General features: G+C 37.6%; 1 non-coding gene across 1 annotated transcript; it reads left to right on the top strand.

The window, feature by feature from the left end:
- The first annotated feature begins 24182 nt into the window (after nucleotides 1-24182).
- LOC148567831 (small nucleolar RNA R71) lies at nucleotides 24183-24290 on the top strand. The gene has a single exon (XR_015882285.1). It is a non-coding gene; the product is annotated as a small nucleolar RNA R71 (small nucleolar RNA).
- Nucleotides 24291-24910: the final 620 nt, after the last annotated feature.

Genomic DNA, 24910 nt, shown 5'->3' with positions numbered 1-24910 from the left:
GGCTGGTTGGTGGGAGTAGGTAACGAATCTATCCGGGAGACGAGAGCTTGTAAAGTGGCATTCAGACCATTTAAAGTAGAGTTCAGTATAGTCTGCATGTCTTGTTGTCCTTGTGCAAGAGAACGAAGCATCTCGTCATTCGATGAGGAGGGAGGATAAGTGATCTGAGGGACCTGTTGTTGGTTGTGCTTGGATCATTGGGACTGCCTTAAGTGAGGTGCTCTGTAAGGCTGGTTCGGATTCTACTATTGATAGGAATGGTTCTGTTGATTCCGGTTCTGCTGATTGTTATTGTTATTCCACCTCTGATTTCTCTGGTTGTCTCTGCCTCCTCTGTTTTGTAGTTGTCCCTCCAGCCATGGTTGGAATTATCTCTCCAGCCCTGGTTGGAGTTGTCCTGCCACCCTTGGTTATAGTTTCCACCTTGGTTGTAGTTGCCGCCTTGTTGATTGTATCCTTGATTCGGGCGGTCATAGAAGTTATGAGTAGCTGCTAAGGTGTTGTCTTCTTGTTGGAGCTGCGGGCACTCATTAGTGTAATGACTATAATCAGTACAAATTCCACATACTTTTTGGGGAACCAACTGTTGGCTTTGTTGTGGTGGGGGATTCAACTGCATCTGCTTCAGTAGGTTGGTCATTTCACATATAGCTTGTGTGACGGTAGTAGTCTCACTTCTAGAGGAAACCTCTGCAATAGCCTTTGAGTGGCTGTTCCTGTGCCTGTGATTCCGAGTGGACTCAGCTAGTCGCTGATCAGTTGCCATGCTTCATCTGCGGTCTTGTACTTTTTCAGAGAACCATTACTAGCACCATCCAATGTAGTCTTATCCCGAGGCTTCATGCCTTGAGTGAAGTAGCTGATCAACACCAACTTGTCAATCATGTGGTGGGGGCATACGTCCAGAAGATTCTTGAAGCGCTCGCAGTACTCATAAAGAGTCTTCGATTCACCTTGAATGATGCAAGAAATCTCTTTCCTCAATCTATCTGTAACTTCAGCTGGAAAGTATTTTTCCAAGAATTCTCTCCTAAGCGTATCCCAGTTGGTAACAGTTGCTTCAGGTTGGGAGTAGTACCACTCCCTCGCCTTTCCCTCAAGAGAAAACGGGAAGGCAGTTAGTAGAATAGAAGTTTCATTTGCACCATGACGCCTAACAGTATAACAGGCTGTCTGAAAATCCCTGAGGTGCTTGATAGGCTCCTGAGCAGGTAAGCCATGAAACTTAGGCTTCAAGTTGATTAGCGCAGTTGTCAGTTTAAAATCTACAGCCAGATTTGGATGACGCACTTGATACGATTGCAGTGTAAAATCTGGGGCTCCTCTCTCCTAGAAAGTGATCCTCCTGGGTGCTGCCATGTTACCTGCACATAAATCAACCAAATTAGTAGTAGAGAAGCTTGTTTCTCCCTCAGATGGCGGTTCAGATTCGCCCTCATATGAGACTGGTGAATTGATAACAATCACTTCACCACCCTCAGAGGCTAACCGACGCTGAGCTCGCCTAATACGTGAAAGAGTTCTTTCAATTTCAGGATCAAATGCGGTTAAGCTCGGATCAGGCAGTGAATCCGTCTTTCAATGAGAGGAACATATAGCTCATGGTAATAAAATAAAATAAAATACATAAATAAATAAAATTGAAAATATTTACACCAACTAATAATTTAGCACACAGTTGCAACTCCCCGGCAACGGCGCCAAAAATTGATGTGTGGCAGAAATTGGCCGATTAAGAAATCAATATAGGAAATACGTTGCGAGTATAGTTCTTAACCAGCAAAAATCTGCTCATCAATTTAGAAAGGTTGTCACAAAATTAGAATAAAAATACTGGGAGTATGAATCCCAGGTCGTCTCCCAACGAGTTGACAAAAAGGGTGCTATTTTATTAATCAGGAGTTTTCCGAGAAATTTTTGAGAGTTGAATGACATGAAATAAATAATTGTAATTTAATGCAATGAAAATTAAAAGATGTTTATATTATTCAAAATAAAAAGCCTTGACTGGAATTCTCTCAAGTGTAGCATAAAGAGGTTGTTGTTTTCACTTAGTTAACCCATACTAAATAAAAGGAAAGTAAAGTGATTGAGCTAACTCTTATTCACAAATCCTAGTCCTCTCCCTTGGGAAGGACTAGCGTTAGTAAATAGAGAATTAGCCAACAATTTCCAATTTAACTAATCACTTGAGCATTCCACCTCAAGTGTCTCCTTTTAATCAACCTCCATGTCAAGTTGGGAATCTACTCTATTGACATGAATATAACGCTCATAAAAATGTAAGAAGAAGACATGATAAATTAAATAAAATAGGGATTGAAAATTAATTAAAGGAAAATTACTTCTCTGTATTAATAAATCCAAAATGCAATATACCTATCTGAACAGGATTAATAAGTAATCAAAAGAGTAAAGGAATAAGGAAACAAACTAGAATAGTAACTTCAACGGAGGTGATGACTCTTTCAATATCCAAAGCAAAAGCATAAAACTAGAAATCCATGAATGTAAAGAAAACCTAGAGGAAGAGTAATTTTTCTCTCTAGATTCCGATCTAAAAACTAAAACTATACTAATGAGAATGTGTGTTGAATCTCTACCTATTCTCTGGCTCTAGTCTGTGTTTCTGGGCCGGAAACTGGGTCAAAACTCGGCCCGAAATCGCCCCCAGCATTTTCTGTAACTTCTACAGATCGCGCACGTCACCTGTACGCGTCAATCACGCGTACGCGTCACTGGTCGTCTTGGCGTGTCATGCGTACGCGTCTTCCACGCGCACGCCTCTTTGTGCAAACTCCAATCCACACGTACGCGTCAAGTACGTGCACGCGTCGCTGCAAATTTCTCCATATCGTGCGCACGCGTGAGCCATACGTGCGCATCGATGCTCGATGGTTATCTCCTTAGTTTCTTGTGTTCCTTCCATTTTTGCAAGCTTCCTCTCCATTTTCTAAGCCATTCCTGCCCTATAAAGCCTGAAACACTTAACACACGGATCACGACATCAAATGGTATAAAGGAGAATTAAAATACACAAATTAAAGATTTCTAGGAAGCAAGTTTTCAACCATAGAACAAAACTAGGAAGGAATTGTAAAATTATGCAAATCATATGAATAAGTGTGCAAGGACTTGATAAAAATCACTTAATTGAGTACAAGATAAACTATAAAATAGTGGTTTATCAAGGGGCAGGAAGCTGGCGTTGGACGCCGGTTTTGGGCCTTTTAATCCAAAGCAAAGTATAGACTATTATACATTTTTGGAAAGCTTCGGAAGTCGGCTTTATGTAGCCGTTGAGAACGCTCCATTTGGACTTTTGTGGGTCCAGAAAAGGATTTCCGAGTGAAAGGAGGTCAGATCTGGACATCATCTGCAGTGCTTTCTCTGTCTCTGGATCAGACTTCTGGTCCTGCTTCTCAAATTCAGCCAGAAAGTACCTGAAATGGTACAAAAACACACAAACTCAAATTAAAATCCAAAAATGTGAATTTAACACTAAAGCCTGCAAAAATTTAATAAAAACTAAACAAAACATATTAAAAACTATATGAAAACTATGCCAAAAAGCGTATAAAATATCCGCTCAACCCAACACCAAAGTTAAACTGTTGCTTGTCCCCAAGCAACTAAAACAAAATAAGTTGAAAAGAAGACTAAGGTACAATAAATTTCAAAATTTCTAGTGAAGCTCAGTTTCAATTAGATGAGCCGGACTTAGTAGCTTTTTGTTTCTTAATAGTTTCGGTATCTCACTATCGATTGAAACTCAGAATGGCTGGTCTTTTTTGGAACTTAGAATCCAGATAATATTATTGAATTTCCTAGTTCAGTTCTTTTGATTCTTGAACATAGCTTTCAGAGTCTTGGCCGTGACCTTAAGCACTCTGTTTTCCAGTATTACCATCGGATACATAATGCCACAGACACTTTAACTGGGTGAACCTTTTCAAATTGTGATTCAGCTTTGCTAGAATCCCTTGATAAAGGTGTCTAGAGTTCTTAAGCACACTCTTTTTGATTTGGATTACGACTTTAACCTCTCAGTCTCAAGCTTTTCACTTGACACCTTCACGCCACAAGCACATGGTTAGGGACAGCTTGTTTGAGCCGCTTAGGACATGATTTTATTCCTTTAGGCCTTCCTAACCACTGATGCTCAAAGCCTTGGATCCTTTTACGCTTGCCTTTTGAATAGAAGAGCTGTAGGCTTTTTGCTCTTGCCTTTTGGTTTAAAGAGCTAATGGCTTTTTATATCTGCCCTCATTTTCCTGCATTTTTGGGCAGTCATGGATTTTTCTTCTTCTTCTCTTTTTTTTTTCAATTTTTTTTTGAAATATGCTTTTTATTTTTCTTTGTTGCTTTTTCTTGCTTCAAGAATCAAATTTATGGATTTTTTAGATTATCAATAATGCTTTTCCTTTTTCATCATTCTTCCAAGAGCCAACATCCTAAAATTCTAACTTCAAACATGCACTATTTATTCATTCATTCAGAAAACTAAAGCAATGCCACCACATCAAAATAATTGACTATTCTTCACTGTAAAAATAAAAAATTCATGTATCTTTAATTCTTCTAAAAAAATTTACTATTTTATTCATGTTTAATGATGATAAGAGGAATAATTTTTAGCTAATTGGAAAAAAAATTATTACTATTAATGCTTATGTAATACTAAAAATTAAAAGACATATAACTAATAAAGATAAAGACTTAAATGCTACTAGTAATCAAGTAAACCTAAATATGAGACATAGGAATTAAAAATAATTGAATTATGAAAAACAGGAATTAGAATAGCCACAGAGTTGAAACTCAACAACCTTCAGCCTGAGGGATGCTAGGCTCTTCAGGTTGTGGGATGCATGGCTCTTCAACTTGAGGGGCACTGGGCTCTTCAGGGAAGAGCTTCTGGCGCTTCAGCTCCTCCAGCTCACGCCCTTGCTTCTCCTGCTCCTTGATCAGTTTGCAAATCATGCTTGTCTGATCTTTCTGCTCCTCTCTGAGTTGATCTAAAGTGCTCTGCAAGTGTATTACAGATGCCTTCAGCTGGTCCCAATACTCCATTGGAGGGATCTCCTGGAGAGGCTCAGGTGCCTTCTTTTTGAGGTTATCATCTTCTATCTTGGAGCTCTCCATCACCCGCTTGGTGATTGGGTTTTCCACTGGAATAGAGTTGTCCACTTGGATTAGAACCTTGGCCTCTTGGCATAGGCGAAAGATGAGATTTGGATAAGCTAGCATGGCATTAGTAGACCCCTTATTTTCCAGCTTGTAAATCTCACGGAGAATTATTTGGTGGACTTCCACCTCATTCCCCATCATGATACAGTGAATCATCACAGCTCTTGGAATATTAACTTCAGAGCGGTTACTTGTGAGGAGTATAAAACACCCAATGAAGTCTAGCCAACTGATGAATCAACATTTCATGCTATTTATTTGCTCTATTTGAGTGGATTTCATCAACTTTTCTTGTACTTATTCTAGGAAATAGCATAGTTTCATGATTTCTCCCTAAATTGAGCTTAATTGTGAAAACATGCTATTTTGTGCTTAATTTAATCAATTTTATTCTACTTTCATTCCATTAGGTGCCTTGATATGTTTGATGAGTAATTTCAGGTTTACAAGGTTAATATAGATGGAAGAAATGATGGAAAAGCATGCAAAAAGGGAGAAAGAATGAAGAAATGATGTTTTGGAAGATTCAGCTTCCGTGTGTGCGCACAGTGATGCGTGTGTACACACACTCGCGAGTTTGGCGACGCGTACGCGTGACCCACGCGTACGCGTCGCAGCCAGCACGTGACTCACTTAATGGAAACCGCTGGGGGCGATTTCTGGGGCTCCAAAGCCCAATTTTGGGACTCTCTGAAGCTGATTCTTCCTATATCAAGCAAGGCCTCATTCCATGTGAAGGGGGGAGGGGGGGGAGAAATTAGGGTTAGATTTTAGTCATGTAGTTCATTTTCTAGAGAGAGAAGATCCCCCCTCTCTCTAGAATTAGGGTTCTTTAGTTTAGTTTCTTGTAATTTCTACTTTTGATTCTTGTTTTCATTTACTTTTCCTTGTCATTTATTGTTAGTGCATCTTTGTTCTTCTTCATTTCCTTTGTTATTTCCTTTATTTTGTCTTTTATGTTTATGACACTTTGTTATTTTAAGTTACATTTAATGCAATTTATGTTTCATGTCATTTGTTACTTAATTGGGTTGCTATCTTTACTTTCCTTGTTTGGTAGTTGTAGCATTTATTATTTCTTGTCATTTTACCATGCTTTCTTTATATGTCCACCAAGTGCTTGACAAAATGCTTACTTGGGTTTTTACTTAGTTTTTCACACTCTTGGTTGAGAAATTGGGTGTTTGGGTGAACTTGAGTGGTGGATGTCCATTCCACATTGTGTGAGGGTTGTTAATTAATTTGGTTTCCCCTGACTCTAAGTGACCCACTAGTGTTGACTTAGGACTTAGGGATTGAGACTAATTATGCCTAGTTGACTTATCCTTGATGTAGGGTTGACTAATTGGGATTCATCCACACACAATTATCATGTTTGTGGTCCACAACTAGGATAGGAATCCTTAATTACCCACTTCTTGCCAAGAGTTCTTTTTAGTATTTAATTCCCCTTTCTTGCCTTTAATTGCTTTAACTTTTAATTTTTTGCATGCTAACTTACTTTCTTGCATTTTAATTTGTTGCCAATTGTCATCCAATCCCATTTCTCTAATAGCTAAAAATAACAACATTTTATTGCAACTCCTAGGGAAGACGACCCGAGGTTTAATTACTCTCGGTTATTTTGTATTGGATTTAATATTTGATCTTGAGAATTCATTGTTGGTATGGACTATACTACCAACGAATTGATTCTTGTTTTTGATTAATTCCAAACCTTAGAATTCTTGTGGACTATGCTTGTCATGTTTTCCACTTCATGTCAATTAGGTGTTGATTCATTATCCAATTCACAATTTTTTAATTCTTGCTTGAATGCTTTCATGCCAATTTATTACTTGTTTGTTTATCTTAACCCACAAGTCTCTTTTAAAGTATTGCAAGCACGCTAGGATGAGTAAAGTGCACCTTATTTTTTAAGCTAAGAACACACAACCTTGTGAGTTTTGAGCCTCATTGTGTGGTTACATCATATAACCACTATTTTTATTCTTGTGTGTGTTATTCTCTTTTTATGACTGCAATCTTTGATTTGTTTGATTCTTTATGTCCATTGTTTGATGTATATATGCATTTATGTGATTGAGGCCATCTTTTCATTAAGCTCACTTGTCCCAAAGAGCCTACCTTTTTATCTACCTTTGTTAACCAACTTTGAGCCTACCTCAATTCCTTTTTGTTCTTAAAGTTAGCACATTACTAGCCTTAAAGTGAAAAACAATAAATGTCCTTCATTTAGATATTCGATTAGCTTAGGTTAGTGAGAGTGTGTATCATCTAAGTGTGGGGAAGTTTGGGAACTTTGGTTGAGATAAGAGTGGATTTTGTACTTTGTTAAAAATCTTGGGAATTGGATACATACTCATACATCAAATGTTTAAACCATATGAATTGTCAAGTTTGTATATATATATATATATATATATATATATATATATATATATATATATATATATATATATATAGTTTGAAAGAAAAAAAAGAGAGAAAGGGGAACAAAGGCCCTAAAGTTTGAGAAATAAAAATGCATGTGAGTTGTAATTAATAAGAAAATGCCTGAGTGTGTGAGAAAAGTGAAAAATAGGTAGTTAGGTTTGCTTTGAGTTGTATAGGTTATTTTCTAGGTTTGGTGAGAGCTTAGGCTAACCAAAGATGCAAATATCAAGCTCACTTGACCACATATAACCTTACCTTTACCCTAGTCCCATTACAACCTATGAAAAGCCCTCATGATATTTGTATGCATACATTGAATAAGTGTTGATTGTTAGATGAAAGACAAATCTTAGAAAGCATGTTTAGAAGAGAAATGAGTGAATTGACCCTATACACTTGAGTGATTAGAGCGGATACACATCCGGTGAGGGTTCAATTGCTCAATTACATGTTTTCACCTATGCTCAATTGCTTATCTTGCAAGTTGTTAATGCTTTTCAATAACTCTAATCAGTTCTGGATTTGTCTTGATTTAAATCGCTTTAGCCCTTATGTTCATATATGTATTCTTGGAAATTGATTTATTTTGACTAACTAGATGCATTCATTTGGGTAGATTGCATATAGGTAGTTTACTTACTTTGAATAAATGTAATACCCCTTGTTACCTTCTTGATATAGCATGAAGACATGCTATTGTTTAAGAGTGGGGATGTGATGAATCCACATTTCATGGTATTTATTTGTTCTATTTGAGAGGATTTCATCAACTTTTCTTGCACTTATTCAAGAAAATAGCATAGTTTCATGATTTCTCTCTAAATTGAGCTTAATTGTGAAAACATGCTATTTTGTGCTTAATTTAATCAATTTTATTCCACTTTCATTCCATTCGGTGCCTTGATATATTTGATGAGTAATTTAAGGTTTACAAGGCTAATATGGTTGGAAGAAGTGATGGAAAAGCATGCAAAAAGGGAGAAAGCATGAAGAAATGAAGTTTTGGAAGATTTTGCTTCCGTGCGTGCGCATAGTGATGCGTGCGTACACACACGCGCAAGTTTGGCGATGTGTATGCGTGAGCCACGCGTACTCGTGGGAGTGTATCTTGCCAAACAACACGTACACGTGACCCATGCGTACGCATCGCAGCCAGCACGTGAGTCACTTGAAATCGTTGAGGGCGATTTCTGGGACTCTAGAGCCCAGTTTTGGGACTCTCTGAAGCTGATTCTTCCTATATCAAGCAAGGCCTCATTCCATGTGGGTGGGGGGGGGAGAGAGAAATTAGGGTTAGATTTTAGTCATGTAGTTCATTTTCTAGAGAGAGAAGCTCCCCCCTCTCTCTAGAATTAGGGTTCTTTTGTTTAGTTTCTTGTAATTTCTACTTTTGATTCTTGTTTTTATTTACTTTTCCTTTTCATTTATTGTTAGTGCATCTTTGTTCTTCTTCATTTCCTTTGTTATTTCCTTTATTTTGTTTTTTATGTTTATGACACTTTGTTATTTTAATTTACATTTAATGCAATTTATGTTTCATGTCATTTGTTACTTAATTAGGTTGCTATCTTTACTTTCCTTGTTTGGTAGTTGTAGCATTTATTATTTCTTGTCATTTTACCATGCTTTCTTTATATGTCCACCAAGTGCTTGACAAAATGCTTAGTTAGGTTTTTACTTAGTTTTTCACACTCTTGGTTGAGAAATTGGGTGTTTGGGTAAACTTGAGTGGTCGATGTCTATTCCACATTGTGTGAGGGTTGTTAATTAATTTGGTTTCCCCTGACTCTAAGTGACCCACTAGTGTTGACTTAGGACTTAGGGATTGAGACTAATTATGCCTAGTTGACTTATCCTTGATGTAGGGTTGACTAATTGGGATTCATCCACACACAATTATCATGTTTGTGATCCACAACTAGGATAGGAATCCTTAATTACCCACTTCTTGCCAAGAGTTCTTTTTAGCATTTAATTCCCCTTTCTTGCCTTTAATTGCTTTGACTTTTAATTTCTTGCATGCTAAGTTACTTTCTTGCATTTTAATTTCTTGCCAATTGTCATCCAATCCCATTTCTCTAATAGCCAAAAATAACAACATTTCATTGCAACTCCTAGAGAAGACGACCCGAGGTTTATTTGTAACGACCCAATTTTCAATATGTCTAGATCATACCGAAAACTGAGCGCTACCAATTTGTCTTCCTAATTATTATCTATTATTTATCATATGAGCCTGATTCGTTGTTAAACGCGTAGTTAATTTGCTTGGTGTATATTTTTTTTTGAAAATATTTGGATTAATAGACAGAATCATTTATAATCAATTCACAAGTAATAACAGATAAAACAGTTATAAACAACCACACAAAAAAACGTCACAAGTAGTTGACAACATTCGGTGATTCAGCCTTTATTAGCATATAGACTGTTAGTTAGAACACCCCTAGATATAGCTAAATAATATCTATATACATATATATACATACAACATCCCAGGTCCTGACCTGTTCAAGAGGTCCCTAAGCTGGCACCTAGGCTAGCCTAGACTCTATACTCACCTAGTCCCTCTAAACTACTAAAGCGAGGGAAAGTACGTTCTTAGGTCTTCAAAACTCAAGTCAAGTGGAACGTCATCAAAAGATAGAACATCATCTGCTACTCCTCTGCACGATGAGACTTTTCCACGGGACGTCTCTCTGGTGCCTCATGAAGTAGCCACACAATAGGAATCTCGTACACAGGATTTAGGTTAAAGTACGCATACGAACGGGGTGCAGACGTTGGCTGGTCTCACATTATATACATATAATCAGAGAATGATATTCACCCTAGACTCAGAAGACTATCTAGAGTAGAATCCTCTTCTTGCGAACGGTCATCAGCGAACTATGGTGATGTACTCTTACTTCCATCTGAAGGGGAAAGGGAGAGAGAAGGGGTAAGAACTTGGGAGTTCTTAGTAGGGTCGGGGTTATTAGTTACGTTCATTTATTTGGGGTCGATTAGTAGACGAGTAACATAATATAGTGAAGCAGTAAATAGAAGATAAAGATAGAAAGAGAAAGTAGAGACAACAAAAAGCAGAACACAAACAAAAGAATACAAGAAAATAAAACACAGAAATAGCATACGAGCAGACAAACATAAAGAAGTAGATCACACACAGAAAGGAATGCAACAGAGAATGATGCACAGACAAGAATGATGCATGTCTAGCCCTAGCGCAGGCCATGAGCTCATGTGTCGGTTGGCTGCCCGCAATCCCGACATTTATCCGGTCACGAGTAATCCTGATTTCCCGAATACGATTTTCCGTTCCTAAATAAATGCGCATATAATAATAGCCGCTCATTTGAGACAGCCTCTGCTTACTGCAGGAAAATATATATATACTCTGCTCTGCTCTGGGGAAGCGGAAAATAGCTGTAGGTAACTTAGTTTCCCTACAGAAGCTCTGGGTTGCATTAAGCAACTAATATATATTAAATATAGCTCTGGGTTGCATCAAGCAACTAATATATATATATATAAATATAGCTCTGGGTTGCATCAAGCAACTAATTTATATAAATATCTCTTTATTATATTACTCTTCTCTTTATATCTCTTTACTCTGTATCTCTTTACTCTATTTTAATTACTCTGTTCTCTGTATCTCTTTTCTCTTCTCTGATTACTCTTTTCATCTGTATCTATATTACTCTTTTTCTCTTTATCTCTTTACTTTACTCTGGTTACTCTATTTTTTGTGTTTCTCTACTCTGCTCTGATTTCTCTGCTTAACGTATGTATTTAAAGCTTATGTAAATTTCGGTATGAATAGTTAGCCTGTCCCAAGTATAGGTTCATTAAGTCTATACTGAAACAGTTTAACTTTTCATATTATACCTAACCCTAGTCGCAACTCAAGGACTAACTTTGTTGCCCTAGTTCGTTCGCTAATTTCTGTCTGTTTTTTTTCTGTTATTAAAACCTTACAGACTTTTCTTTAGTTTTTATCTTTTCTTCAACTTTTTATCTTTCTTTTATCTTTGCCTCACTAATATGTTTTTACCACTCCCTAAGTGTTTTATGAAGGTAATTATGAGATTCTGCGCTTAAAGTTGTCTTTCTAAAGCTTTTACAGAAAACTGCCTTTTCCGCATTATTTTATTATTTTTATTAAAATATTATTTTTAATTAAATATTATTATTTAATATTTTATTATTATTTATTATTTTATTAATATATTTTCGAAAATTACCTTAACTTTACCTTTAACCTTTAAAATTCACTTTTTACCATCCGTAACCTTTAATATTTCTACTTTTACCACCCTAACTTCCAGAAATTACCATATAACCCCTCAAACACCAAAAATTTTACTTCCTTGCCCTTTCTAAGATCTAAAAGGTGTTCTTCAATGATCTTCACCACACTCAAAGTGTTCTTCATGTTCTTCATAAATTCTTCAGATTCTTTCTCTGTTTTTACCCATTTTTCAGTCATTTCAGCAACCGATTTTTACCAAAATTCATAATAAATTAGCAGCCACTAAAACCCCATCTTTTCTACATAATTTTAACATAAATTGAACCTCAATTTAAGCTTAGGGTTTCGTTTTTCCAGCTGCCCAAGAACATGAACTTTAAAGCTTGAATTTCATCAAAATTTCACCAAAATTTCAACAAGAATTACTCATACAAACAATCAATTTCAAGCACAGCCAAACCATATCATAATCACACAACTCAAACACAATCAATCAAGATTAAATTCGTCAATCCCTACCTGGTTTTGCTGCTCCTAATTCGGTTAAACTTTCAGGTGGTCCTTAAGCACTTTTTCCTCCTAAATCACATCAAGAACAACCTTAAATCCAAAAACTCTCAACTGACCAAATCTCACTAAGTATGTTAGGAAGAGATATCTCACCTTAGACTTGCTGGAAATTCACGTTTCTTGGCCCTCAAGTCAAGTTAAGCATGATTCCTAAGGAAGAACATCAAGAAAACACAAGTTTTGCATGGTTTTCCTTGAAAACCAAATTGAAATGGGAGGGAGACAGCCATCTCACCTTATTTCCATCATTGATAAGTTACATGGTTATGTAGAGGAAGAAGAGAGGATTATTTTGGTGAAAACGGAGTTTTGGTTTGAGTTTTAGTTCGGAAGAAATCAAGCTTTGAAGATTAAGTGTTCATGAAAGTTTCTCTCTTTTCTCTCTTGTTATTTTCGGCCAAAATGATGAAATGAGACAGCCTTTGAGGTCTTGGGGGTGTAAGGTGAGTTGTGATTGGTTGGCTTGGAGGTGGATTAAAATAATATTAAAATATCTCTGGTGTACAACTACTAAAACTAGGTGTACTGGAACACTCGTAAAAACATCTCTAAAAATTATTTTCTGAGCTACTAGCATAAATGACACTAGTAACATATTTATTATGAGAATAGAACATGTATAATGAGGCCTTAGCATTGCTAAATTCATCAGAGAGTGCTAGTGCTAAGCTGCACCAGTAAACCGTAAACCCGGTTAAACCGATTTTCTGTTTTTAACTAAAACTGACCAGGTAACCTTATAATTTCATTCAAGCAATTTCTAATACTAATATAATGATAATATTATACTATTATCTCTCTCCTCTCATGAATCGAGTCCGGTTCATGAAACAGAGACTATTTACGAAAATCAGAATCAAAACTGCCAACCGATACGGTTCAAAAACTAGGTTCTTCGCGATTGCATTATCGAGCTTGCCTCAAAGGAGGTTCTAGATTAAAGATGACATAATGATAATGAGGATTGAGATGCTTGATGATATAACAGAGGTGTTCCCTTTACTGATCTTCCGGAGAAACCCGTACTTTCAGAAAAGATCTCATATACTCGAAAATCAGGGTTGTTACATTATTACTCTCGGTTATTTTGTATTGGATTTAATATTTGATCTTGAGAATTCATTGTTGGTTTGGACTATGCAACCAACGAATTGATTCTTGTTTTTGATTAATTCCAAACCTTAGAATTCTTGTGGACTATGCTTGTCATGTTTTCCACTTCATGTCAATTAGGTGCTGCTTCATTATCCAATTCACAATTCTTTAATTCTTGCTTGAATGCTTTTATGCCAATTTATTGCTTGTTTGTTTATCTTAACCTACAAGTCTCTTTTAAAGTATTGCAAGCACGCTAGGATGAGTAAAGTGCATGTTATTTTGTATACTTTGACCTAGTTATCCATCCTAGTGTGTGTGTGTTCTAAATCGTGCACAACTTAGAATTCACACATTTGTTTTCTTCATGTCACAAACTTATTCAATCACCTCATACTAGTGAATACCACCTCATTCCAACACTCTTTGCTTCCTTATTTTTGCATTCACTCATATTACTATCCTATCTTCTATCTTTCATGAGTGATCCACCATAAACAAAGGAGGCGGGAGGAAGAGCATGCAGAAGCCGATTGATCCACTAGCTGAAGGTGGCAATCCGAAGTCACTTCACCCCTAGCTCACCTTTGAGTGCACAGAGGACCGTGCAAACCCTTAAGTGTGGGGAGGTCATCGCCGATCAACAATCTTGGGTGACATACTCTAATCCTAACACTTTCATCTTCTTTTTGAATTCTTAGTTGCATTTTCTTTCTTGGTTTGTATATATTTTAGAGCTTTAATTACATTCTCTCTTATTTTATTGCATGTCTTTGCATATACATAATAAGCTTAGTCGAGATATTGAAAACTTTCCAAGAAAAACATTCTTGATAGGGCATTGACACCCTAATTGATTTGAGTTAGAACTTTTGATTGAAACTTACTGAAATATATTGTGAAACATGTTTTTAAGCTAAGAACACACAACCTTGTGAGTTTTGAGCCTCATTGTGTGGTAACATCATATAACCACTATTTTTATTCTTGTGTTTGTTATTCTCTTTTTATGATTGCAATCTTTGATTTGTTTGATTCTTTATGTCCATTGTTTGATGTATATATGCATTTATGTGATTGAGGCCATCTTTTCATTAAGCTCACTTGTCCCAAAGAGCCTACCCTTTTATCTACCTTTGTTAACCAACTTTGAGCCTACTTGAATCCCTTTTTGTTCTTAAAGTTAGCACATTACTAGCCTTAAAGTGAAAAATAATAAATGTCCTTCATTTGGATATTCGATTAGCTTAGGTTAGTGAGAGTGTGTATCATCTAAGTTTGGGGAAGTTTGGGAACTTTGGTTGAGATAAGAGTGGATTTTTGGACTTTGTTAAAAATCTTGGGAATTGGGTACATACTCATATATCAAATGTTTAAACCATATGCATTGTCAAGTTTGTATATATATATTTTAGTTTGAAAGAAAAAAAAGAGAGAAAGGGGACAAAAGGCCCTAAAGTTTGAGAAATAAAAATGCATATGAGTTGTAATTAAAAAGAAAATGCCTGAGTGTGTGAGAAAAGTGAAAAAAGGGTAGTTAGGTTTGCTTTGAGTTGTATAGGTTTTTTGTAGGTTTGGTGAGAGCTTAGGCTAATCAAAGATGCAAATATCAAGCTCACTTGACCACATATAACCTTACCATTACCCTAGCCCCATTACAACCTATAGAAAGCCCTCATGATATTTGTATGCATACATTGAATAAGTGTTGATTGTTAGATGAAAGACAAATCTTAGAAAGCACGATTAGAAGAGAAATGAGTGAATTGACCCTATTCACTTGAGTGATTAGAGAGGATACACATCTGGTGAGGGTTCAATTGCTCAATTACATGTTTTCACCTATGCTCAATTGCTTATCTTGCAAGTTGTTAATGCTTTTCAATAACTCTAATCAATTATGGATTTGTCTTGATTTAAATCTCTTTAGCCCTTATGTTCATATATGTATTCTTGGAAATTGATTTATTTTGACTAAGTAGATGCATTCATTTGGGTAGATTGCATATAGGTAGTTTACTTGCTTTGAATAAATGTAATACCCCTTGTTACCTTCTTGAGTATAGCATGAGGAAAGGCTATTGTTTAAGAGTGGGGATGTGATGAATCCACATTTCATGGTATTTATTTGCTCTATTTGAGTGGATTTCATCAACTTTTCTTGCACTTATTCAAGGAAATAGCATAGTTTCATGATTTCTCCCTAAATTGAGCTTAATTGTGAAAACATGCTATTTTGTGCTTAATTTAATCAATTTTATTCCACTTTCATTCCATTAGGTGCCTTGATGTATTTGATGAGTAATTTCTGGTTTACAAGGCTAATATGGTTGGAAGAAGTGATGGAAAAGCATGCAAAAAGGGAGAAAGCATGAAGAAATGAAGTTTTGGAAGATTCAGCTTCCGTGCGTGCGCATAGTGATGCGTGCGAACACACACGTGCAAGGTTGGCGATGTGTACGCGTGACCCACGCATATGCGTGGGAGTGTATCTTGCCAAACGACGCGTACACGTGACCCATGCGTACGCATCGCAGCCAGCACGTGAGTCACTTAATGGAAATCGCTGAGGGCGATTTCTGGGCCTCTAGAGCCCAGTTTTGGGACTCTCTGAAGCTGATTCTTCCTATATCAAGCAAGGCTTTATTCCATGTGGATGGGGGAGAGGGAGAAATTAGGGTTAGATTTTAGTCATGTAGTTCATTTTCTAGAGAGAGAAGCTCCCCATCTCTCTAGAATTAGGGTTCTTTAGTTTACTTTCTTGTAATTTCTACTTTTGATTCTTGTTTTCATTTAATTTTCCTTTTCATTTATTGTTAGTGCATCTTTGTTCTTCTTCATTTCCTTTGTTATTTCCTTTATTTTGTCTTTTATGTTTATGACACTTTGTTATTTTAATTTACATTTAATGCAATTTATGTTTCATGTCATTTATTACTTAATTGAGTTGCTATCTTTACTTTTCTTGCTTGGTAGTTGTAGCATTTATTATTTCTTATCATTTTACCATGCTCTCTTTACATGCCCACCAAGTGCTTGACAAAATGCTTGGTTGGGTTTTTACTTAGTTTTTCACAGTCTTGGTTGAGAAATTGGGTGTTTGGGTGAACTTGAGTGGTGGATGTCCATTCCACATTGTGTGAGGGTTGTTAATTAATTTGGTTTCCCTTGACTCTAAGTGACCCACTAGTGTTGACTTAGGACTTAGGGATTGAGACTAATTATGCCTAGTTGACTTATCCTCGATGTAGGGTTGACTAATTGGGATTAATCCACACAAAATTATCATGTTTGTGGTCCATAACTAGGATAGGAATCCTTAATTACCCACTTCTTGCCAAGAGTTCTTTTTAGCATTTAATTCCCCTTTCTTGCCTTTAATTGCTTTGACTTTTAATTTCTTGCATGCTAAGTTACTTTCTTGCATTTTAATTTCTTGCCAATTGTCATCCAATCCCCATTTCTCTAATAGCCAATAATAACAACATTTCATTGCAACTCCTAGGGAAGACAACCCGAGGTTTAATTACTCTCGGTTATTTTGTATTGGATTTAATATTTGATCTTGAGAATTCATTGTTGGTTTGGACTATGCTACCAACGAATTGATTCTTGTTTTTGATTAATTCCAAACCTTAGAATTCTTGTGGACTATGCATGTCATGTTTTCCACTTCATGTCAACTAGGTGCGGCTTCATTATCCAATTCACAATTCTTTAATTCTTGCTTGAATGCTTTCATGCCAATTTATTGCTTGTTTATTTATCTTAACCTACAAGTCTCTTTTAAAGTATTGCAAGCACGCTAGGATGAGTAAAGTGCATGTTATTTTGTATACTTTGACATAGTTATCCATTCTAGTATGTGTGTGTTCTAAATCGTGCACAACTTAGAATTCACACACTTGTTTTTTTCATGTCACAAATTTATTCAGTCACCTCATACTAGTGAATACCACCTCATTCCAACACTCTTTGCTTCCTTATTTTTGCATTCACTCATATTACTATCCTATCTTCTATCTTTCATGAGTGATCCACCATAAACAAAGGAGGCGGGAGGAAGAGCATGCAGCAGCCGATTGATCCACTAGCTGAAGGTGGCAATCCAAAGTCACTTCACCCCTAGCTCACCTTTGAGTGCACAGAGGACTGTGCAAACCTTTAAGTGTGGGGAGGTCGTCGCCGATCAACAATCTTGGGTGACATACTCTAATCCTAACACTTTCATCTTCTTTTTGAATTCTTAGTTGCATTTTCTTTCTTGGTTTGTATATATTTTAGAGCTTTAATTACATTCTCTCTTATTTTATTGCATGTCTTTGCATATACATAATAAGCTTAGTCAAGATATTGAAAACTTTCCAAGAAAAACATTCTTGATAGGGCATTGACACCCTAATTGATTTGAGTTAGAACTTTTGATTGAAACTTACTGAAATATATTGTGAAACATATTTTTAAGCTAAGAACACACAACCTTGTGAGTTTTGAGCCTCATTGTGTGGTTATATCATATAACCACTATTTTTATTCTTGTGTGTGTTATTCTCTTTTTATGATTGCAATCTTTGATTTGTTTGATTCTTTATGTCCATTGTTTGATGTATATATGCATTTATGTGATTGAGGCCATCTTTTCATTAAGCTCACTTGTCCCAAAGAGCCTACCCTTTTATCTACCTTTGTTAACCAACTTTGAGCCAACTTTAATCCCTTTTTGTTCTTAAAGTTAGCACATTACTAGCTTTAAAGTGAAAAACAATAAATGTCCTTCATTTGGATATTCGATTAGCTTAGGTTAGTGAGAGTGTGTATCATCTAAGTGTGGGGAAGTTTGGGAACTTTGGTTGAGATAAGAGTGGACTTTTATACTTTGTTAAAAATCTTGGGAATTGGGTATATAGTTGGTGCACGAAATTGTGATGTCCAGGCTCAAACTATTCCTGGCACGTGAGCAACTTGGTACGCGTAATCGTGATTACACATTCATAATTTGTCACAACTTCGATACAACTGACCAGCAAGTGCACTGGGTCGTCCAAGTAATACCTTACGTGAGTAAGGGTCGAATCCCACGGAGATTGTTGGTATGAAGCAAGCTATGGTCACCTTGCAAATCTCAGTCAGGCGGATATAAAGTGATAATGGTGTTTTCGAATATTATATAATAAAATAGGGATAGAGATACTTATGTAATTCATTGGTAGGAATTTCAGATAAGCGAATGGAGATGCTTTCGTTCCTCTGAACCTCTGCTTTCCTGCTATCTTCATCCAGTCAGTCTTACTCCTTTCCATGGCTGGCTTTATGTGATACATCACCACTGTCAATGGCTACTTTCGGTCATCTCTCGGGAAAATGATCCAATGCCCTGTCACGGCACGGCTAATCGTCTGGAGGCATCACCCTTGCCAATGGCTTCATCTTATCCTCTCAGTGAATAATATGCTCACGCACCCTGTCACGGCACGGCTATTCATCTGTCGGTTCTCGATCATGCTGGAATAGGATTTACTATCCTTTTGCGTCTGTCACTAATGCCCTGCAATCGCGAGTTAGGAGCTCGTCACAGTCATCCAATCATTGAATCCTACTCGGAATACCACAGACAAGGTTTAGACTTTCCGGATTCTCTTGAATGCCGCCATCATTCTAGCTTATGCCACGAAGATTCCGGTTAGGAGATCTAAGAGATATTCATTCTAGCTTATTTCATGTAGAACGGAAGTGTTTGTCAGGCACGTGTTCATAGGGGAGATAGTGATGAGCGTCACACATAATCATCACCTTCATGACGTTCTTGGGTGCGAATGGATATCTTAGAAGCGAAATAAGATGAATTGAATAGAAAACAGTAGTACTTTGCATTAATCCTTGAGGAACAGCAGAGCTCCACACCTTAATCTATGGAGTGTAGAAACTCTACCGTTGAAAATACATAAGTGAAGGTCCAGGCATGGCCGAGATGGCCAGCCCCCTATTGTGATCTAAGATAGCATACAACTGATCAAAGATGCCTAATACAATAGTAAAAGGTCCTATTTATAATAAACTAGCTACTAGGGTTTACATGAGTAAGTAATTGATGCATAAACCCACTTCCTGGGCCCACTTGGTGTGTGTTTGGGCTGAGCCTGAGTGTTGCACGTGTAGAGGTTCTTCTTGGAGTTGAACGCCAGTATTTGTGCCAGTTTGGGCGTTCAGCTCTGGTTTTGGCTCCTTTTCTGGCGCTGGACGCCAGATTTGGGTAGAAAGCTGGCGTTGAACGCCAGTTTACGTCATCTATTCTTGGCCAAAGTATGGACTATTATATATTGCTGGAAAGCCCTGGATGTCTACTTTCCAACGCAATTGGAAGCGCGCCATTTCGAGTTCTGTAGCTCCAGAAAATCCACTTTGAGTGCAGGGAGGTCAGAATCCAACAGCATCAGCAGTCCTTCTTCAACCTCTGAATCTGATTTCTGCTCAAGTCCCTCAATTTCAGCCAGAAAATACCTGAAATCACAGAAAAACACACAAACTCATAGTAAAGTCTAGAAATGTGAATTTAACATAAAAACTAATGAAAACATCCCTGAAAGTAACTAGATCCTACTAAAAACATACTAAAAGCAATGCCAAAAAGCGTATAAATTATCCGCTCATCACAACACCAAACTTAAATTGTTGCTTGTCCCAAAGCAACTGAAAATCAAATAGGATAAAAAGAAGAGAATATACTATAAATTCCAAACTATCAATGAAACATAGCTTCAATCATATGAGCGGGACTTATAGCTTTTTGCCTCTTGAATAGTTTTGGCTTTTCACTTTATCCATTGAGATTCAGAATGATTGGCATCTATAGGAACTTCAGATTTTGAATAGTGTTATTGACTCTCCTAGTTCAGTATGATGATTCTTGAACACAGCTTCTTTATGAGTCTTGGCCGTGGCCCTAAGCACTTTGTTTTCCAGTATTACCACCGGATACATAAATGCCACAGACACATAATTGGGTGAACCTTTTCAGATTGTGACTCAGCTTTGCTAAAGTCCCCAATTAGAGGTGTCCAGGGTTCTTAAGCACACTCTTCTTTTGCTTTGGACCTTGACTTTAACCGCTCAGTCTCAAGTTTTCACTTGACACCTACACGCCACAAGCACATGGTTAGGGACAGCTTGGTTTAGCCGCTTAGACCAGGATTTTATTCCTTTAGGCCCTCCTATCCACTGATGCTCAAAGCCTTGGGATCCTTTTTATTTGCCCTTGCCTTTTGGTTTTAAGGGTTATTGGCTTTTTGCTCTTGCCTCTTGGTTTTAAGAGCTTTTGGCTTTTTCTGCTTGCTTTTTCTTTTTCTTTCTATTTGTTTTCGCCTATTTTATATTTTTTTCTGCAAGCTTTATTCTTTGCTGCTTTTTCTTGCTTCAAGAATCATTTTTATGATTTTTCAGATTATCAAATAACATGTCTCCTAGTCATCATTCTTTCAAGAGCCAACATATTTAACATTCTTAAACAACAACTTCAAAAGACATATGCACTGTTCACGCATACATTCAGAAAACAAGAAGCATTGTCACCACATCAATATAATTAAGCTAAGTTCAAGGATAAATTCGAAACTCATGTACTTCTTGTTCTTTTGAATTAAAACAATTTTTTTATTTAAGAGAGGTGATGGATTCATAGGACATTCATAACCTTAAGACATAGTTACTACTACTAATGATCATGTAATGAAGACACAAACATAGATAAGCACATAACATAGAAAACGAAAAACAGAAGAAAGAAGAACAAGGAATGAATCCACCTTAGTGATGGTGGCGTTTCCTTCTTGAGGAACCAATGATGTCCTTGAGCTCTTCTATGTCTCTTCCTTGTCTTTGTTGCTCCTCCCTCATTGTTTTTTGATCTTCTCTTATTTCATGAAGCATGATGGAGTGATGTTCCACCCTTAGTTGTCCCATATTGGAACTCAATTCTCCTAGGGAGGTGTTGATTTGCTCCCAATAGTTTTGTGGAGGAAAATGTATCCCCTGAGGTATCTCAGGGATCTCTTGATTTGCAGTCAAATGTTCTACCACTGAGCTATAGACCCTTGATGGAAGCTTTTGTCTTCCCTTTCCTCTTTCTAGAGGTTTCTCTGGCCTCAGGTGCCATCAATGGTTATGGAAAAAAAAAATACAAAAAAGCTATGCTTTTACCACACCAAACTTAGAATGTTGCTCGCCCTCGAGCAAAAGAAGAAAGAATAGAAGAATAAGAAGAAGATATGGAGGAGATGGATGGGAGTGTGTATTCGGCCATATGGGTGGGATTGGGTGGGAGAGAGATGTTGAATTTTGAAGGTAGTAGGTGTATGGATGTGAGTGGTAAATGGAAAACAGAAGGGATGATCATGAATGGAAAGAGAGATGATGAGGTAGGTGGGGATCCTGTGGGGTTCACAGATCCTGAGATGATCCTGTGGGGTCCACAGATCTTGAGATGATCCTGTGGGGTCCACAGATCCTGAGGTGTCAAGGCATTTACATCCCTGCACCAATTTAGGCATGTAAAATGCCCTTGCACACAACTCTGGGCGTTCAGCGCCAGGTTGGTGCCCATTTTGGGCGTTCAACGCCCATTTGCTGCCATTTCTGGCGTTGAACGCCAGAACCATGCTTGTTCTGGGCGTTCAGCACCAGGATGCTGCCCATTCTGGGCGTTCAGCGCCAGAACCATGCTCTGTTCTGGCGTTTGAATGCCAGACAGATGCTCCTCCAGGGTGTGATTTTTCTTCTGCTGTTTTTGATTCCATTTTCAATTTTTATATTTATTTTGTGACTCCACATGATCATGAACCTACAAAGACATATAACTAAGAAGAAAAAAAATTTAGTTAGATAAATAAAAATTGGGTTGCCTCCCAACAAACGCTTCTTTAATGTCAATAGCTTGACAGTAGGCTCTCATGGAGCCTCACAGATGTTCAGAGCATTGTTGAAACTCTCCAACACCAAACTTAGAGTTTGGATATAGGAGTTCAACACCAAACTTAGAGTTTGGTTGTGGCCTCCCAACACCAAACTTAGAGTTTGACTGTGGGGGCTCTGGTTGACTCTGCTTTGAGAGAAGCTTTTTCTGCTTCCTCTCCATGGTTGCAGAGGGAGATCCTTGAGTTTTAAACACAAGGGAGTTCTCATTCCATTGAAGGAATATTTCACCTCTGTCAACATCAATCATAGCTCTTGCTGTGGCCAGGAAAGGTCTTCCTAGGATGATGGATTCATCCTCTTCCTTTCCAGTATCCAGGACTATGAAATCAGCAGGGATGTAAAGGCCTTCAACCTTTACTAACACGTCCTCTACTTGTCCATAAGCCTGTTTTCTTGAGCTGTCTGCCATCTCTAATGAGATTTTAGCAGCTTGTACCCCATAGATTCCCAGTTTCTCTATTACAGAGAGGGGCATGAGGTTTATTCCTGAACCAAGGTCACACAGAGCTTTAAAGATCATAGTGCCTATGGTACAGGGTATTATGAACTTTCCAGGATCCTGTCTCTTCTGAGGTAATGTCAGTTGATCCAGATCACTCAGTTCATTGATGAACAAGGGAGGTTCAACTTCCCAAGTATCAATGCCAAATAATTTGGCATTCAGCTTCATGATTGCACCAAGAAACTTGGCAGTTTGCTCTTTAGTAACATCCTCATTCTCTTCAGAAGAGGAATACTCATCAGAGCTCATGAAGGGCATAAGGAGGTTCAATGGGATCTCTATGGTCTCTAGATGAGCCCCAGAGGCCTTTGGTTCCTCAGAGGGAAGCTCCTTAATGACCACTGGACGTCCCAGGAGGTCTTCCTCCTTGGGATTCACGTCCTCTCCTCTCCTCACAGGTTCGGCCATGGTGCTTATGTCAATGGCCTTGCACTCTCCTTTTGGGTTCTCTTCTGTATTGCTTGGGAGAGTACTAGGAGGGATTTCAGTGATCCTTTTACTCAGCTGGCCTACTTGTGCTTCCAAATTTCTAATGGAAGACCTTGTTTCATTCATGAAACTTACAGTGGCCTTGGACAGATCAGAGACTAAGTTTTCCAGATTAGAAGTATTTTATTCAGAGTTCTCTGTCTGTTGCTGAGTGGATGATGGAAAAGGTTTGTTATTGTTAAACCTATTTCTTCCACCATTATTAAAGCCTTGTTGAGGCTTTTGATCCTTCCATGAGAAATTTGGATGATTTCTCCATGATGAGTTATAGGTGTTTCCATAAGGTTCACCTAAGTAATTCACCTCTGCTATTGCAGGGTTCTCAGGATCATAAGCTTCTTCTTCATAAGAAGCCTCTTGAGTACTGTTGGATGCAACTTGCATTCCATTCAGACTCTGAGAGATCATATTGACTTGCTGAGTCAATATTTTATTCTGAGCCAATATGGCATTCAGAGTATCAACTTCAAGAACTCCCTTCTTCATAGGTGTCCCATTATTCACAGGATTCCTTTCAGAAGTGTACATGAACTGGTTATTAGCAACCATGTCAATGAGTTCTTGAGCTTCTGCAGGCGTTTTCTTTAGTTGAATGGATCCACCTGCAGAAGTGTCCAATGACATCTTTGATAGCTCAGATAAACCATCATAGAATATATCCAGGATGGTCCATTCTGAAAGCATGTCAGAGGGACACTTTTTGGTCAACTGTTTGTATCTTTCCCAAGCTTCATAGAGGGATTCACCTTCTTTCTGTCTGAAGGTTTGAACATCAGCTCTAAGCTTGCTCAGCTTTTGAGGAGGAAAGTACTTGGCTAAGAAAGCCGTGACCAGCTTATCCCAAGAGTTCAGGCTGTCTTTGGTTTGAGAATCCAACCATAATCTAGCTCTGTCTCTTACAGCAAAAGGGAAAAGCATGAGCCTGTAGAATTCAGGATCTACTCCATTAGTCTTAACAGTATCACATATCTGCAAGAATTCAGTTAAGAACTGAAAAGGATCTTCAGATGGAAGTCCATGAAACTTGCAGTTCTGCTTCATCAGAGAAACTAATTGAGGTTTCAGCTCAAAGTTGTTTGCTCCAATGGCAGGAATGGAGATGCTTCTTCCATGTAAATTGGAATTTGGTGCAGTAAAGTCACCAAGCATCTTCCTTACATTATTATTATTTTCGGCTGCCATCTCCTCTTCCTGTTCGAAAATTTCTGAAAGGTTATCTCTGGATTGTTGTATTTTAGCTTCTCTTAATTTTCTTTTTAGAGTCCTTTCAGGTTCTGGATCTGCTTCAACAAGAATATTCTTGTCCTTGCTCCTGCTCATATGACAAAGAAGAAGGCACAGAAAAATAATAATGATAATAATATGGATCCTTTATACCACAGTATAGGGATCCCTGTGTGAGTAGA

Source organism: Arachis ipaensis, chromosome B4 (assembly GCF_059453495.1).
Source record: "Arachis ipaensis isolate K30076 ecotype BB chromosome B4, ASM5945349v1, whole genome shotgun sequence".
Lineage (NCBI taxonomy): Eukaryota > Viridiplantae > Streptophyta > Magnoliopsida > Fabales > Fabaceae > Arachis > Arachis ipaensis.
Note: the sequence above shows the minus strand (reverse complement) of the source record. Positions and strands in the feature narration are given on the sequence as shown.